At 38.2% G+C, this 18690-nt stretch overlaps 1 protein-coding gene across 13 annotated transcripts in view; it reads right to left on the reverse strand.

The window, feature by feature from the left end:
• The window catches only part of mef2aa (myocyte enhancer factor 2aa), a 194294-nt gene that overhangs the window by 166737 nt on the left and 8867 nt on the right, over positions 1 to 18690 (reverse strand). The window contains exon 1 of one of the 13 annotated variants that reach the window (XM_073033074.1): positions 12689 to 12820. The exons of 11 other annotated variants lie outside the window; for them this stretch is intronic. The gene's annotated coding sequence lies outside the window, so the exon portion shown is untranslated. Of the gene's footprint in view, positions 1 to 12655; positions 12821 to 18690 lie in introns of those variants that run through there. One more of the 13 variants, XM_073033073.1, reaches the window with a different exon arrangement.

An 18690-nucleotide genomic window follows, 5' to 3' on the forward strand; every position in this document is an offset into this window, starting at 1 on the left:
TCACAGGTGCACTGCCTATGATTTTCCATCCATTAACAGATGAAAAAGTCAAGGACAGCCTACATTCAATTCCTTGATACATAGCTAAATAATTACCAACAATTCATTGAGTATGTTATTGGTCTGCAGGATTAATTGATCTTTACTACAAAGGAATTGTCAGGTTTCAGCATTGTTATTTTACTTTGAATGAAAAGGAAAGGACTAAAGGAAATTTGTATGATATACATACAAGATTCTGGGCAAGATTTTAACTTGACTTCTGACAGTGCAAAAAAATGAAATGAAATACGATAATGCAAATTCAGTGGTTTTTGGATGCAAATCTGAACACAGAGTGTCAACACACTTTTTGTAGTCTAATAACAAATGAAATCCTCCTTCATGTTGCACTTGAATTATTAAGGTAAAATAGATGGTTGTATAATTTATCTCCCATGCTCATTTGATAACACAAAGAGCCAATCAAGTCTATGACAAGATGATCACTGGTGTTAATGCAAATTATTAGTATTAGCACAGTCACTCTAAAGTGTCAATGTGTATTATGATAGCTGATGAAGTTCACATATTCAGCCAGTAGTATTAGGGCCGATTCTACTTGGGTATTTTCGTTCTCACTATTGCACTCATTATTTGTCTAGTAAATTGCATTGGTGCTTCATTATTTCCCCAGGACTAACCATTAAAGTGGACACTTGTTGTTCTCCCCCCCACAGACAAAAGTATAAACATTTCACGTTCAATTTCAAATTAACCTAGGTCCACGCTGCCAACATTTTCTTAAATAAAATAAGATATTCTAGGTGTTCATTTTCCAAACTTCCCCAGCAACCACTCCTGGCAATGGACAGTGCAAACCCATTAAACAGAATCTACATATAGCCATGACTTGGAACAAGTTGTAGAAACTAGCTTGATGCAAAACTTATCAACAAATACATATTGTGACTTAAGATTTCTATTTGTGGTATAAGTTTTGCATCAAGCTAGTTTCTATAATCCTAGTGAAGCAAAATTTCAAGCACTAGAATTCCTGCAGATTGACAGTGTAAATTCTTATTGAAAATAAAACAGACAAAATGCTAATGGTGGCAAATGACTAATGATCAAATGGTATTATTGTGGTCAAGAATATTATAATCCATTAAAAAGGCTTCAGTTTTCTAAAGTTAAAAGTGGTTAATAGCCTATATTTAAGATACATAAACTTTAATCAAATGCACTCTTTCCATTTTACTTGAAAGACAACAAAAATATTTCAACTTTAAAATAGCTACTTAATCCCCAAATGGTTAAATACTCAAATGAAAATAAAACTGACTCATGCTGTGCCCCGTCATTAGTTAGGGGTCACCACTCTGGTTTGCAAGTCTTAATATAGAAGTAAGAGGAAACGTGCAAACAGCTCACGCTGCAGCCTATAAGGAGTTTCTACGTTCTCCCAGCGATAACGTGGGTTTCCTCTGGGTGCTCCGGTTTCCTCCCACAGTCCAAAATATTTCAGTTGGTAGTGTAATAGGTCAATGTAAATTGTCCCATGATTAGGCTAGGGGTTGCTAGGCAGTGCAGCTTGAAGGGCCGGGAGAGCCTATTCTGCACTGTATCTCAATAACCAAATAAAATACCGGTAAAAGCTTTCCCTATATATGGAGGGTACGGCAAGACTACACAAAAAATAAATTTCCATCAAAATGCATAATCAGAAATGCCTGCAAGGAATCCCAAGTAAAGAATTTTTTCTACGTTTCCAATAAAACAATATCAAATTATGAGTCCCACAGCCAGATTACTATGCAATTCACAATCCAAGTCCAACAAAACAGTTCTCAACACTCGAACTAGAAAAGTATTTAAAAGGCAAAGGAAAGCAAAGCATTCCGAGAGGTGGAACTCATGCCAAAAACAAAGATGCACCAGGGAGATCTTGAATGTATTTTATTCTAAGCTCAAAAGTTTCTAAGTAGTTTTGCAGAAACCAATTTTGTTTATCTGTAGTGTTAAAATAAGACAACACATTCCAAAGGGGATTAGCAAAATGCAACTAATCTCTCCATGCTTTGTGCATTTTACTTTTGTTTTTCTCAATTAATTGTTGACCTGAACTTTTATTTCAACTATACTCTTATTGAACTTCAAAACAAAGTAAAATTCTATGAGCATAAAGAGTTTCAATATCAATAGCACTTCTTCACCATCCCCCACAACCAAACTATTAAATAATTAGTATAATTCTAAATTTGTTCATGGTACCCTTAAATAATTGGGCATTGAATGAACAAACATTATAAATCTGACACCTCCTGTATATATTTTCACTTGATCAAACACTTTCCTCTGTTCAGACTCCCTGTCACTTCCCATGTCTTGCACAAACTGTACTGCACCACTACACACTTACAGTAGCTCTTCCCTCCACAACTAAAGATAATGCCCATGAACTCTGCTGCTCTTCAGTGCCTCATTTTAGGACATAAAAACAACTAAAACCCTAATTTTTTCTCCTTTATACACTTATTACGGTACTTTTAATGAGGCCCTGCATTGGTTGAAGTCAACTAAGGATGATGTGTCCTTGACATCTACGTGACACACAAGCCCGGACAGTATGAAATGGAGAGCAAGATGTTGATTTGCTTTTAATGAAAAGGACAAAATAGGGCAGAGCAGCCAATCTGCAAAACACATGTAGAAATACTGTAACCCAAAACACAAAAATACCATGATTCATGTAAGAAATAATTTGAGTTATTGAATCATTGCTTCTCAGTATTCCTGTTCATTATCAATTAGCTGAAAATTTCTACTGCCATTTAACATCAAGGTCATTTTACTCCCTTATTTTGAATTTCTTCTTGATTGATCTACTTTTCCCATTCCATTCAATTCAGACTAAAGCATGTGATCTTATGGAATTCTGTAGAAATTACTAGTTTTCATTTCAATACAAGGTTAAAAACTAAAATCCAATATTCTTGACAAAAAGGCATCTTTTCATTTTCAGAAATGGCAAAATGACTAACACCATACTGAAAAACAATATGTATATATATATATATATATATATATATACACACACACACATATATATACACACACATATATATATATATACACACATATATATACACACACACACATATATATATATATATATATATATACACACACACATAAATACACACCTATATAGACATATAAGCTACTCTTCATATTAGAAGCACCTCCCTCCAAAATGTTTCATTCCAGGGTTAATAGATATTGGTTTTTAGAGCAGAGCAAGATTATTGACCAGATCTGATGACAGGCAAGTGACTTTCAAATTAGTTTTGGATGATAGTTTTATAAGAAAGGGATATGACAGCAAGAGTGGGCAGAGAGGAACTGTCATCAGAATTCAGGAAACTTAAAGAGGCTATCACTAGGGGGAGGGGGGCAGGGGGAAAGAGTCAGGGAGCACAGTATTACAACCCAAGGTAGTAAATAAAAAAAGAAATGGATAAGAAAATCACCCAAATCACAGGTGAACAATGCTTGTCACTTGGAATTTAGCCAAGAGTAAGACAACATTACCAGCAAACTTAGCATAAGTTAACACCATCAGGTCTTGCTTCATCGCTCGCTAAGGAATGAGGAAGATAATTTACAATTTAGATTTTAGACCACAAGACAGAGGAAACAGAGGAACAGAATTGTTCTGCTCTATCGGGTCTGCTTCACAATTCCATTGTGGCAGATTTATTATCCCTCTCAACTCCATTCTCCTGCCTTCTCCCAATAACCTTTAACACCCCGACTAATCAAGAATCTATCAACCTCTGCTTTAAATATATCCAGTGACTTAGCCACTGCAGCCATCCATGGCAATGAATTTCACAGATTCCACATCTCCATTCTAAAGGGACATCCCTCTATTCTCAAGTTATGCCTTCTGGTCCTTGATCCACACACTACAGCAGATAAAACATCTTTTCCATGTGCACTCTATCTTGGCCTTTCAATATTTGATGAGTTTCAATAAGATTCCTACCCCCCTCCCCCATTTTTCTAAACTCCAGTGAGTATAGACTCACAGTCATCAAATGCTCCTCATGCATTAACAATTTCATTCCTGGGATCATTTTCGTAAACCCCTTTCAAACTCTTTTCAATAACAGCACATCCTTTCTTAGAGAAGGGGTACAAAAAAAAAACTCTCAGTATTCCTAGTGCAGTCTGACCAATGCCTTATAAAGCTTCAGCATTACATCCCTGATTTTATATTCTAGTCCAGAAATGAATGCTAACATTGCACTTGCCTTCCTTACCACCAACTCAACTTGCAAATTAACCTTTAGGGAATCCTGCGCAAGGACTCCCAAGTACCTTTGTACCTCTGATTTTTGAATTTTCTCCCCACTTAGAAAACAGTCTAAGCCTTTACTCGTTCTACCAAAGCACATGACCATACAACTCCCCACACCTATATTCCCTCTGCCACTTTCTTGTCAACTCTCCCAATCTGTAAAAGTCCTTTTCCAGGCTCTCTGCATTCTCAGCACTACCTGCCCCTTTACTTATCTTCATATTGTTTGACAACTTGGCCGCAAAGTCAATTCCATCAAGATCAGTGACACATAGTGTGAAAAGAAACAGTCCCAAAACCGGCTTCGGCGGAACACCACTAGTCACCGGCAGCCAACCAGAATTGACCTGCTTTTTTCCCTTCTCTTTTCTTCCTGCGTATCTTCTATCCATGCTAGTATATTTTGTGTAATACCATGAGCTCTCATCTTGTTGAGCAACCTCACGTGCAGCACTTTGTCAAAGGCTTCTAAAAAAACTAAGTGAATAACATCCACTGACTTTCCTTTGTCCATCCTTCCTGTTACTTCCTCAAAGAATTCCAACAGATCCGTCAGGCAAGATTTCCTCTGAAGGAAACCAAGCGGACTTTTGCCTACTTTATCATGCGACTCCAAGTACCCCTAAATTTCATCCTTAATAATGGATGTCAACATCTTCTAAACCACTGAAGTCCGGCTAAATGGGTTATAAATCTATATTTTTTTTCTTTACATATCTGATCTGGGGAAAAAAAACTTTTGGTAGTCTCTTTGATATTATTGGCTAGCTAACCTTCATATTTTATTTTACTCCATATGGCTTTTTAGTTGTCTTCTGGCGGTTTTTAAAGCTTCTCAATCCTCTAACTTCCCACTAATTTTTGCTGTTTTATATGCTCTCTTTTACTTCTTTAGGTCTTTGACTTCCCTTGTCAGCCACAGTTGCCTAATCCTCCATTAAGAATACTTTTTAATCTTCTGGATGTATCTATCCTGCACCTCTGTCCATTGCTGTCTGCCTTTATCCCTCCTAGTATCTCCTTGCAATTGACTTTTACCAGCTCCCCTCTCATGTCTCGGTAATTCTCTTTACGCTACTGTAATACTGATAAATTTGACTTTAGCTTCTCCTTCTCAAACTGCAAGGTGAAATCAATAATATTATGATCACTGCCTCCTAAGAGTTCCGTTACCTTCAGCTCCCTTATCAAATTCAGTTCATCACCTTCCTAGCTGTTCGAAAAATGCATTTTTGTAGGCATTCTACAAATTCTCTGTCTTAGGGTACAGCACCAACCTGATTTTGCCAATATACCTGCAAATTGAAATACCCCGAACACTGTAACTTTGTCCTTGTTGCATTTCTTTTCTATCTCGCATGGTAATTTGTAGCCCACATCCCAGTATTGTTCAGAGACCTGTATATAACTCCCATGAGGGACTTTTTACCCTTGAAGTTTCTTAACTTTACACACAAGGATTCTACTTTTTCCAATCCTGTGTTACTTCTTTCAAAGGATTTGATTTCTTTTTTTCACTAAAAGAGCGAGCCCAACTCCTCTGCCTGTCCTTTCAATACAATATGTTTCCTTGGATGTTAAGCTCCCAGCTATGATCTTCTTTCAACCACAAATCAGTGATTCCCACAACATCTTACCTGCCATTCTCTAAATGCGCTACAAGATCATCTACCTTAATCCGTATATTGCGTGCATTCAAATATAACACCTCCAGTCCTGTATTTGTCACCTTTGCAATTTTGCCCCCATGTTGGACTTCAACTCATCCTGTTTGTAATTTTGCCCTGTCATCTGCCTGTCATTCCTCACAGACTCCCTACACAGTGCATCGACTTATATACTAAATGCCCCATCACCAGCCCTAAACCTGTGGTTCCCATCCCACTATCAAATTCATTTAAACCTTTTCCAACATCTCTAGCAAGTCTGCTCACAAGGCGAGATCCCAATGATCCAGAAATATGAAACCCTGTGCGCTGCACCATTCCCTCAACCAGACATTCATCTGTACTATCATTCTATTCCTGCCCTGGCTAGCATATGATACTGAGAGTATCCCAGAGGTTACTACCTTGAAGGTCCAGCTCTTCAGCGCTTTCCCCTTTCTACCCATGTCATTGGAGCCTTATGTGCACCACCATCTCTAGTTGCTCACCCTTGCTTTTCAGAATCTTGTGCAGTCACTTTGAGACATCCTGGTCCCTAGTATACAAGGCAACAGACCATCCTGGTATCCTTTCACAGCTACAGAATCTCCTGTTTGCCTCCCTAATATCCAGTCTCTTATCACTATCGCCCTCTGCCTGACTTTACCCTTCCCCACGGAGTATTAGAGCTGACCACTAGTCTGACTGCTGCTGCTGCTGTGCCCGGATAGAACTCCACCCCCCCGCCCCGCAATCAGTATCCCCCTGGACTGTTGTTAGGTACCTTGATTTTGTCCAATGCAAATTTTGCTTCAATGTAAAAGACTCAGTACTCTGCAACTGATAAGCTAAATTAGATTACACAGGACTCTGGTCAGAAACAAAGTGTTAATTGCAATTGACCAAAAAACATAATTTTTAAAATATAAAAAATAAGTGAATATAACAAAATTAATAAAATCTATATGCAGATATATTACTGGAAAAAAAATCTAATGCAGGAGGTTGCAAACAAGCACTTAAAATACAAGCAAGGTAATGAATACCAAAGAAAAGCCGATAAAATTACCACCATTCAAATTTCTTGAGCATTTAATGCAAAGAAAAATTGCTTTACAGTTCTTTTGGTAATGTACAGACTCTGAATAACATTTGTCAGAAAGCAACATAGTAGCAACATTTTAGTCCCACAAAATGAAAAATAAAAGAAAAAGAACATCTAATGGGCTCATTTAACTTGAGTCACCAGAAAATCAAAGAATAACCTAACTGCCAAACTTGCAGCTCTGTTTGAAGTGACAATGGATTCACGCTACATCTGCCTTCCAATGCATTATTGAGTTGTCAGATAAACTGCAATCGCATGCTGCACTATACTTATTGTCAAGCACATTGTATTCCCCAGGTTCCTATTAACATTGTCCCCTTCAGTTGTACTGCACAAACTCCAAAACAAATTCACTAGGCAGACTCCACAATAATAAGCTCCCAGGGATTGGAAAATATTCCACTTACCAATAAGTCAACGCCTGCTGGCAAGGCCACCATTTATTGCCTATTCCTGATTGCACTTGAGAAGGTTCTGGTGAGGCATCTTCTTAAAATGCTCCACTCCTTCTGGTGAAAGTGCTCATACCAAGCTGTAAGAACATTCAATACAGTCCACCCTCTGCATAAACTGCAATCAATCACTGTACGACCAGTGTCTGTTGGCTAAGATTGAACTATTACTGGGAGTTTCTCACCCATTTTCTACCTGACCAGGTTTGTTGTGCCTCACAGATAAATCTGGTAAGTCTTTGCAATGACAGCATTTTCTCACCACTTTATTCATATAAATTTGCAGATATACATTCATTTGTTACAATGGATTGTGACAAAATAGAGCATTACTCTGGATGGGTAACTCAAATCATTATGGCAGGTCTTCAATTTTTTCTCTTATGTAGTTTCCATGACTTAATATTCAAGTATTTATTCCTTAAACACAGACTTCAGTTCCCACTGAGCAATGGCAGGAGGAGTTTTAAGTTGAGACCTTCCTTTGAGGTCCTGTACAGTGGTTGTACTTGATTTCAATGCATGTCTCAGCATATACTCTCGATCGGGAAATGCGCCGTCTAAACTATTCAGTTTTGGCCAGAACCAATAGGGGACCGGGAGATTGTGGGCAAATCTGAGGCCATCACTGATTGACCAGATAATGTCCCAGCAGCAGCTGAAATGCGTCTCAGCACGTATCCCTGGGAAAAGCCCAAGGAGCTGTGATGAGGGTAATTTAAGCAAAACGGGACAATCATACAAATTTCTTATTATCGTGTTTTTAAAATCATAAATAGAGCTTGTTCAAGCACTCACCAGTACACTAGAGCAGCCCATTTCCAACTGTGTAGAACACATCATTCTGCATTATAGAATTGGACCTCAGCAAAGTTTAATTGATCTCTTTTCAGATCTTATGGCAAAATACATTACAGAAAGAGATGGACAGTGCTTTAAACCCGACTGCAATGACAGGCAATGGCACTGGGACTTTGGATATGCATGAAAAACAACTAATGTTGTTTTCCCCCTTAGATTGGGAGAGACTAGAACTAGAGATCATAGGTTTAGGGTGAAAGGTGAAATATTTATGGTGAATCAGAAGGGTAACTTCTTCAGAGGGTGGTATGAGCGTGGAATGAACTGCCAGTGGAAGTGTCCGATGTAGTTCAATTGTAACAATTAAGAGAAGTTTGGATAAGTACATGGATGGGAGAGGTATGGTTGTCTATAGTCCAAATGCATGTAGATGGGATTAGGTAGAATAACAATTCGGAGACTAGATGGGCTGAAGGGTCTGTTTCTATGCTGTAGTGTTTTATGGCTCTAAGTGCAGTCACATTCAAATCATCTCTCACATCTTGCCCTATTTACAATGCTACCTTATGGCCTCAGGGTTTTAGGGCGATAACATTCATTTAAAAAAAAGCTGAAACAACATACCAAAACCATATCCACTATATAAATACGTAGGCTCAAATCTCTTCAGAAATCAATGAACTAGTAAATATTGTGGAAACCAGCTGACGATCAAAAAGCAAAATACTAACGCAAGGCTGCCCTTAACATGCTAGTCTTCTGAAAGAGCACTAAAATGGGAAAATTATTCATCAGTTTGGCAAGAAATCCAGAGAGTTTTAAATCCAATTACCATCCTATTTTTAAAAATAGTATGCACTGACTGCTGAATAGAAATCATTAATGAACCACTCTAAACCACCAGCGCCTAGAAATTAAATTGCAGTGTTATTTCATTCAGTGTCGTACAAATTAAATCAATTCACCCCCTTACCCCCCCCCCCCCCCCACTAAAGTGAAATGAAGTAGCAACAAACTCCTTATGCATCACTGGAAATGTAATCAGGTATCTACACAGGAGTCACCATTGCAGTCTAAATACAACAACTGAATGGATTGAACTGATTGCTGTTCAACAATCATTTAGCAGCATTGCAGAAGGAGGACCACATTGCCCTAAGAGTGAACGTCACTGGAGATGAACTGTACAACTGTACAATTAGCCAACTCTCTTACTGCATTCATTCTGCACTCTCCGTAGCACTCACTAATCTAAGGGTAGCAGTCACTCTGAAGCCCTCAGTCATATAAGAAACAGGCCTATGACTTCAATCTTACAAACCCACTAATCCGCCATTTGCTATTCACCTAAATCTTCAAAAGAAATACAAAATTCCCCTTTTGCCACTTAAATCATCCCTGCCCAGAATCCTGGGCCCAGTTCTTAGCTAATTCTCCCCAAACTTCCTCTCCTTCCCATACTCAATATAGAAGTCCCTGATCCTTCTTCCCACTAAGCCCACATTTTTGGCAACCCTTGACCTCTCTCAAAATACAGCCACTCAAGTCTTTTCCCCTCCTCCAAACATTTGCCCAACACAAGACTGAAACCTCACTACTTCCCTCTCCTGCTCCCCCCTCCCAACCGACTACTGGACAAAGTTGGATTCCTCCTCGCACCTTCCACGAATCACTGCATGAGGTTCCCTGGTCGCACGGGGCTCTGATACCTTCGACCAACCCCTATCCATGAATACAACACACACCCCAGTCAATCTCACCAAAACCACACTTGGGACCTATCTAACAAGCAACACTTGTGATGCCAAATACATTCAACCAAGGTTTACTAGAGCATGTACTCGAATTTCCAGACCCACTTTATGAACCAAATAGTGGCTTAATTACCAAAAGAAGTTTGCCTTCAAACTCCCACCCTACTCAAAAGTAATAACTACAATGCCTTGGGCATAACAAGATTTGAAATCTTCAGTACTGATGATGGAGCCTCGTAGCAAGAAATTGGAATTTTACAGGTCACGCCTTTATAACATGTGCAGCAAATCCTGTCCCTTGTTCAGTTAACAGCTACTGAAACAACCCAACAATGTGAACATATTTTAAATGTGATGGAAATAGATTAAAAGCATCATTTCCTGCATTCCGTGATCACAAAATCAGTCTTTCAGAGGACCTCAGTATACATTTATAGAATATCTGTGACTTTGCAAGTCCCTCACAAGGATAGTACTCACTCATTTATCATTGCTCTGCTGGCTGGTTTGAGTTTTATACAGTTTTATCTGGATTGTGCAGTATGTTTAATGCTGGCCAGGTACAATTTTATTTGAACCATTTGGCTATCTTGCATTTCCAATAGCTCAGTACTCACTCCAATGTAATAACCTTCCATAAACATCAAAACAAAAAGCCTTATATAGCATTTTAGAAAATATATCAGGCTATATCTTGGAAACTACAGTGTGTCAGAAATTAATCTACAATTAAAACCAAAAGACAAAAAAAGTCTCAAATTAAACCGTAGCTTTCTGAAAAATGATTTAATATATGTATTTATTTATCACAAAATACAAGTCATTTTGATAGTTATAAAATGTCAGGCTAGTACAATCTATACAGGTTCCTCTTCTAATTGTTATAATGCATTATAATTTTGAACATAAAACACTACAGGGTCTTCAGGTTCTGACCTATATAAACATGCTCCACAACTAATCTAACCTTTGGTCTAGAACCCTCCAATTTTCCCACATCCATGTGCCCAAATCACTTACATGTCCTTAATGGATCTGCTCCACCACCACTGGGCAATACATACCAGGTACCCATTACTCAATGTTAAAAGACCTACCTCTGACAAATCCTCTAAACCTTCCTCCACTCACGTTAAACAGATGTCCTTTGGTATTGGCCATTGCTGGCCTGGGTACAAGGGTGCTGGCAGTCCTCTCTATCTGCCTCTCATTATCTTACATTTTAATTCATATCTCTTTTTTTAAAAAGGTTAAAGTTAGAAAATTTTAACAAAATAAATTGTAATTGTGAAAACAGCTGGGCTTTTGGTGATCGGTATTCCAATAACTCTATGTGACCCAATGTCAGCTTGTTTGACAGCACTTTACAAAGATTTACCATGCTGAAAGATGCTAAATGAATACAAATCGGTTCTTTGTTGAAACATGAACAATATTGATGTAATTTTGCAATACAAAAAAATAGGTTAAAAGTATCTCCAAATGAACCACAAAATAAATAGCTACATTGCATTTCCCCCCCAAAAAGCACATGATTTGCAAATGCTAAATTGATTTGATAACAGCCACCAGCATTAAAGTTCCATTTAAGAAATATGAGAAAAGGAAAAGCAAACGAAAAGCAGAACAAAACTGAGTGACAGCTGAGAAACTCTTTCTAATTCATAATTTAGTTTCAACAACAAAATAAGACTAATATTTTCAGCAACATAAATGGGAATCAATGATCAAATTCATTAAAAATTCCTTTCCTATTTCTCTTTCCCTCCCTCTGTATTCCTCCAACATCTTGTACTTCTGATATTTTACAAATTTAATACAGTAAGCATAATTTCTAGCATGCCTGATAACTACCTCACAGTATCATAAAAGGCTTTAACACCACCATGAAAAAAGCATTGGTAAAGAGAGACAATACTATTATTTCATGACTAGTTGTCAAAACACACCAACAATAAATGGTTTTGGTTCTGTTTCAGATGCCCAGTCACATTTATACTTGTAGTCCTGATACAGGGTCTCGATCCTAAAATCGATAATTCCTCCCCCCCCCACCAAACAAATGCTGAGTTCTCCCAGCAGTTTGTTTTCTTGCTTTATATTTACATCATGCTTTTGTAAATTGTGATATTATTAATACCTTGCAATGAAAACAACTGGAAAAGCCAGGTGATATATTAGTAACATCTTCCACAGTTCTCAAAACATTGACATTCACAAAATCTATCATTCCTTTTAAATCTTGTTCCAATACAAAAACATTGTAGCTCAGGTTCAAAGCTTCATTCTTCCCACTGGATCAAACTCACACAAATCCAAGGATAATGGATAGTGGAAATAATAGCAGTCATAAAGCTCAAAGAAAAGCACATTTCTATGGCCAACAAAATTAACAGATAAAGAATTAATTGAACAGTGGTACATTTTCCTGTATTAATATTATTTTTAAAACAAATCTCTATACAAGCTACTCACCAGAATACCTCACCCGACACACACACACTTTAAAATCAACATACACAAGCTAAAAGAAACACTATTTTACCCACATGAATATAATCAGAAGCAAATCTGAAACACACCAAAGCTGTCGACCCTCCCAGTCATGAGGGCTTCAAAAACAACTGTTCTACGATGGACTTTCTCAAACCAACTGTTTGTGGGCTATCACGAGGCTGACTAAAACACCAAATGCCTCTGGCCCAGTGGACACCTTACTCCAGTTTGAAAAATGGTGACAGCTGAAGGAAGAGATATTGATGGCTCACTAGTGGTTGAACAGCTGAGAAACCATTGCTGTCTTCTTCTATTTCACCTGCATCAGCAAAGTCACAGCTTGTAAAAGTCCACACAGTGGGGCCTTTCAGACAAACATTTTTTTTCTGTTCATTTGAATGTTCCCCAAAGTCACACTTTACAGTGTTTAGTTATAGCTGTCAAGTGGTCTAAAAATTCAGATCTACCTTACTCACACTCCATTGAGAAAGACTATGCAGTTCAATGATAGTAAGCCAAACCAGCTTTCCCAACAGCAGAATTACTTTAATACTGGGATTTATGCTTCAATGGGTTCTAAGGCACTAAGCCAAGAAAGAAATGCAAGAGTAAACTCGCATACGGGCTTGTTTCAAATTTAGGCAGAAAAATAGGTTGTACATTCATCACATAATTGCATGAATTTATGATTTAGTGCCTAATAAAAATTATTCTCCCTAACCCACAAAAGGCAATAACTGTTTCCAAAGGCACCAGACCGATAAATCTGTATCCCTTACTCTATTTATCAAGTATACATTAAAATGTAATTATGCTATCTTGATCAGCATGCTAAATTAAGGATTTTTAGGGCACAGCAATTTAATATACAACTCTCACCAGTAGATTCACCAGATTGCTATTTGCAAAAACACTGTCTCACCATTTAATAGTAAAAGTTCAGTAAGATGCCTCAAACTCTTGAAAAACCAGGAGTGTGTCTGACATCATCGGGGTTTATTGAGCAGAGAGCTAATCAATGAGCATCATTAAGCCTCATCAGCAAGCTCTTGAATAGAAGCATGAATTAGATTGCTCTCCTTGACAGTTGGAATCATTACCTCCAATATGAACTAGGTTGATGACTGTATATTGAAAGAATGAGTCCAAGTACAATCTCTAAATTTAATGGGCAATGATTTAACATTCAAAATAAAACCCCAAAATCCTGCAAGAGTGAGAGCGTAGAGTATCATAATAACATGCAGCTAGAAAAAAGTGCAATTTGCAGTCTAAACACCAAGGAAGCAAATATTAAATAACATCATTACTATGAATGACTTATCAAATTTGCAAATGCAATAAAGATAAACATTATTATGCATTCCTTGATGACTATTTCTCCTATCTTTAAATTATTTATAAAGAAATCACACTTATTTAAACAACAGAATGATTTTAACACAAGTATCATAAAGAATAGCGGGGTGGAGATGCATCTTTACCAAAGGAGCTGTATGGCACTCCCTCCCTCCACTAGCCTGCCAGTCATACTTTGGAAAGATGTTGCACCTACTTAGCCCCCTGATCAGGGTCATGTGAAGCCATGGGAGCAGGTGTTGGATGGTCATATGAGCAGCTGGTGAATATCACAAGTCCTGGTTATGCGACCACTGACGCCAGGTAGACAATCTCTGAAGAGAATTGATAATAGCTGGAGTCACCCATCTTGTAAAGACACTGCTCAGAAGGAGGCAATGGCAAACCACTTTTGTAGAAAGATTTGTGAAGAACTATCATTGTCAAGACCATGATCGGCCAAGTCATACGACACAGCACGTAATAATGATGATCATCACATCATCAAGAGGGAATCTTCACTCACATCAGGAATTGTAAAAAAGATTTTTAAAATTTTTTTTAAAAAGTAAGGAAACCATTGAAGGGCACTGGAAGACAATTAGTGTTGACGCTGAGAAGATAGAGGAGTGGAAATTAAACTGCAAAAGAAAAACTTTGCTAGATCTCTGCCCAGCAGATCAATATCAAGTTTTTCTGTTCTCTGAACGTGGACTGAGAGTATAGAACTATCCACCAGACACTAGCAGCATCTTGTATAAATGAACCACTCATAACTTAATTTAGAACTAAAAGTTAAACATGTTTTGTTTTATCAGTTTAAAACTAATGCCAATTAGGTGTACCAATTAATTATTAATCTCCAAATAAATCTTAATAATATATCTCTGAGCACTGGGAGCACGAACATAATATTTCACAGAAGATTCAAAAAAAATCAGGACTGCCGATTAAGGCTTAAGATTTCAATGCCACAGCCAGTTTCAACAATGCTCATTAACAATGGTCAAATTCCTGAATAACAAAAGAATTCGGAACCAAAACCTCCTACAATCCGTTTAAAGTATGTGATCAGGTCATATGTTTCGTAAACAGAATACATTACGATAACATGGAATGTTTTACAGGGAGCTTTCAGCTTTTGAAACAAATCCTAAACTCGCTGTTCAGAGATTAATGCATGATCCCCAGGACCCGTGTCCAAGGACCCCTATCTCAGGCTTCTCTGAGTAAACTATCATTGGATGCGAGTTTCTAGCCAGAACAAGTCCAGGATAACAATTTTTCTGTGCTATTAACAGGCTGCATCAGCTATCCTAAGGTCAGCCCATTTCTTTAAAGGAGAAATCAATGGCAGCACCATTCTGTAGAAATGCACCGGAGAGATTGTGGCTGCAGTTTCTCGATCACCAACAATGTTTCCCTAGATAGAATATCCAGAATCTGGGTCATAAACACAAAATAAAAGGAAAGTCAGTCATAGAAGGATGGGCCCCTCAGCCCACTACATACACTGTGACCATTTTGCCCATTCAGTACATGAAAAGACGACCTCTTCAGAGGATAGTGAATCTTTGGATTCTCTACACAAGAGGGCTGTGAAGGTTCAAGAAAGAGGACCAGAGATTTTTCGACATTAAAGCAATCAAAGGATATGGGTCTACTGCCGAAAAATGATGCCGAGGTAAAAGATCAGCCATGTTCTCCTAGAATGCTAAGAGTAGAAGGAATCAAATGGGCTTTGCCTGCTTCTTTTTCTTATGCTGGAAGATGCAGACCTAATATTGGCAACAAGTGCAATTTCAAATAGCCCTTTAAAACCACAATTACCTAAAGGTTATCAAATAGAAAATGCAGCCATTGAAGAGGTGAATAGAAAAAGTAGTTATTGAAAAATGTTCAACAAAACAAAAAAGGGTTAAAAATTTAAAAAAACAGAAGCTCCAGGAAGTACTCTGTCAGTATCAAGGAAGAGAAAAAAAACTGTATCAATACTTTAGATCAAAGACCCCTCAACAAAACAGCGAATTCACCATCTATATGTGCTGCCTGACTAGCAGCACAATTCTGTCATTTTCTCTTTGTTTCAGTTTTACAGCATCTGCAGCTTTTGCTCCAAAATGGAGTTGTCAATTGTCCTAGTGCTGGAATAAACATAGAAAAATAAAACCTTATTCAGTATGTTCATGGAGGATGGGAGATTTAAAATGTTGAAGTCACAGTACAAGAGGTCACAACAGAGTGAATGTGAATGGCTAGTTATACCCAAGAGATTATTTCAGGTTTTAATTCTCTTTTTGTAATCTATTAGTTGCCTTATATTTACTTCCAGTAATTAACAGGAAGACTTCCTTGCAAAGAAAGTATTCAATTACTGTTCCTAATTCAAGAACATGGTGAAGAGCTACCCCTTTCTTTTTGAATTGCACACCCATGCAATGAAATGCAACTGTAGTGTTAAATAGGTAGATTTACTATTTTGACCTAATGGATCTTCTAGTCATGATGTTAGAGACATAGAAAACATACAGCACAATACAGGCCCTTCGGCTCACAAAGCTGCAGCAAACATATCCCTACCTTATAACTACCTAGGCTTTACCCATAGCCCTCTATCTTACTAAGCTCCATGTAGCTCTTAAAAGAGCCTATCATTTCTGCCTCCACCACCACCGCCAGCAACGGAAACGATGGAAATTTGCAGCTATCAGTGGTCCTACACTTCTAATGTTCTTGCTTTTCTAAACGTAAATGTCATGGGTTCAAGATGTAACCAGTTAGAATGCTCTCCATTGTACAGCTGTAGAAATTTGTATTTGGTGACATACACCAGTTCTCCTCAAATTCCTAATCAAATATAGCCACTGTCATGCCTTCTTTGTAATTGCATCATTATGTTGGTCCCAGAATACATCTTCAGAGATGTTGACACCCAGGAACTTAAAACTGCTCACCTTTTCCACTACTGATCCCTCGAAAGGGACTGGTGTGTGTCCCCTCAACTTCCCCTTCCTGGAGAACACAATCAATTCCTTCATCTTAAATTGCAGTGGAAGTTTGTTGTTGCAACACCACACAGCCAGTTGATCTACCTTGCTTCTGTACATCTCCCCATCGCCATCTGCAATTCTGTCAATGGTTGTGTCATTGGTAAATCTACAGATAGTATTTGATCTATGCCCAGCCATGCAATCATTGGTGCAGAGAGAGTAGAACAGTGGGCTAAGTACACATCCTTGAGGTGCACCAGTGTTGTTTGTCAGTAAGGAGATATTATTTCCAATCCATACAGACTGTAGCCTCCTGGTGAAAAAGTCAAGGAAACAGTAGCAGAGGGAGGTACAGAGGCCCAGGTTTTGGAGTTTGTTGGTTAAAACTGAGGGTACGAGTCTGTTGAATGCTCAGATATAATAAAAAAAAAACAGTAGCCTGATGTAGGTATTACTGCTGTCCAGGTGACCCAATGTTGAGTGGACAGCCAGTGAGATTGCATCCAGTGTAGACCTATTAGGTGATAGGGATCCAGGTCCTTGCTTAGGCAGGACTTTATTCTAGCCATGACCAATCTCTGAAAGCACTTCATCACAGTAGGTATGAGTGCTACTGGGCAGTAGCCACTGAGGTAGCTCACCCTGCTCTTCTTGGGCACTGGTATGATTGTTACCCTTTTAAAACAGGTGGCACCTTCCCTGCAACAGTGAGAGATTGAAGATGTCCCTGAACATACCTGCCAGTTGGTTGGCACAGGTTTTCAGAGCCTTACCAGGTACACCATCAGAGCGTGACAAATTGTGAGGGTTCACCCTCTTGAAAGATGTTCTGACATCGGCCTCCAAGACCATGATCACAGGGTCACCAGATACTGCAGGGATTCAGAACTATGTAGTTTTATTCTCTCTCTTAAAGTGTGCATAGAAGTTGTTGAGTTCATCTGGGTGTGAAACATCACAGCCATTCATGATGTTAGATTTTGCTTTGTAGGAAATAATGGCCTGCAAACCTGCCAGAGCTGACGTGCATTTGATTTTGTCTCTAACCTCAATGCGGACTCTCTTCTCACTCTTAAAATAGTCTTCTGTAGGTTGTACCTAGACTTCTTGTACAGTTCGGGATCACTGGTTTTGAATGCCAGAGATCTAGCCCTCAGACTACAAATCTCCTAGTTCATATAGATAGCACACACAGTAACTACAGTACATCACAGGAGAAAGCAATTATATAGAAGGACATATTAAGCACAAGCCAGGTTTTGTTTTGGATAAGTTCAAGTATCTTTGGAGTTGCACTCATCAAGCAAGTAGAGCAAGTACTTCTTCGCCCTGACTAGTTCTGGAATACAGTACATTGCTTCTGCAGTATAAAGTGATGAATCACTTCCTGCAAAATAACCATCCTCAGAGCATCTTATCCATTTAAACTTCAATGCCCACTGTCCTTTCCATCAAGACTGTGAAACCATTCATCATTTTCAATTAATACAAAGCATTACTTGACAATAGTATCACACTTGTCATAAAAATGACTTGGCTTCATAGCTGCCTTATACTTCCACATGTCACTATTACAACTCTCAGCTCAGCTGAGTGCAAGGCGTCCAAGACTTCAAGCAGTCATGTTTTAGCAAGTGGCAGAAGCCCCACTGACATTATCCACCAAGACGTACTTACACAAGTCATTCAGTTTAGAAAGAAATAATGTGAACACAATATTTCAGATAACTGAAATATTAATACAAATGGAAAAATTAGAA

This window comes from Hemitrygon akajei, chromosome 30 (assembly GCF_048418815.1).
Source record: "Hemitrygon akajei chromosome 30, sHemAka1.3, whole genome shotgun sequence".
NCBI lineage: Eukaryota > Metazoa > Chordata > Chondrichthyes > Myliobatiformes > Dasyatidae > Hemitrygon > Hemitrygon akajei.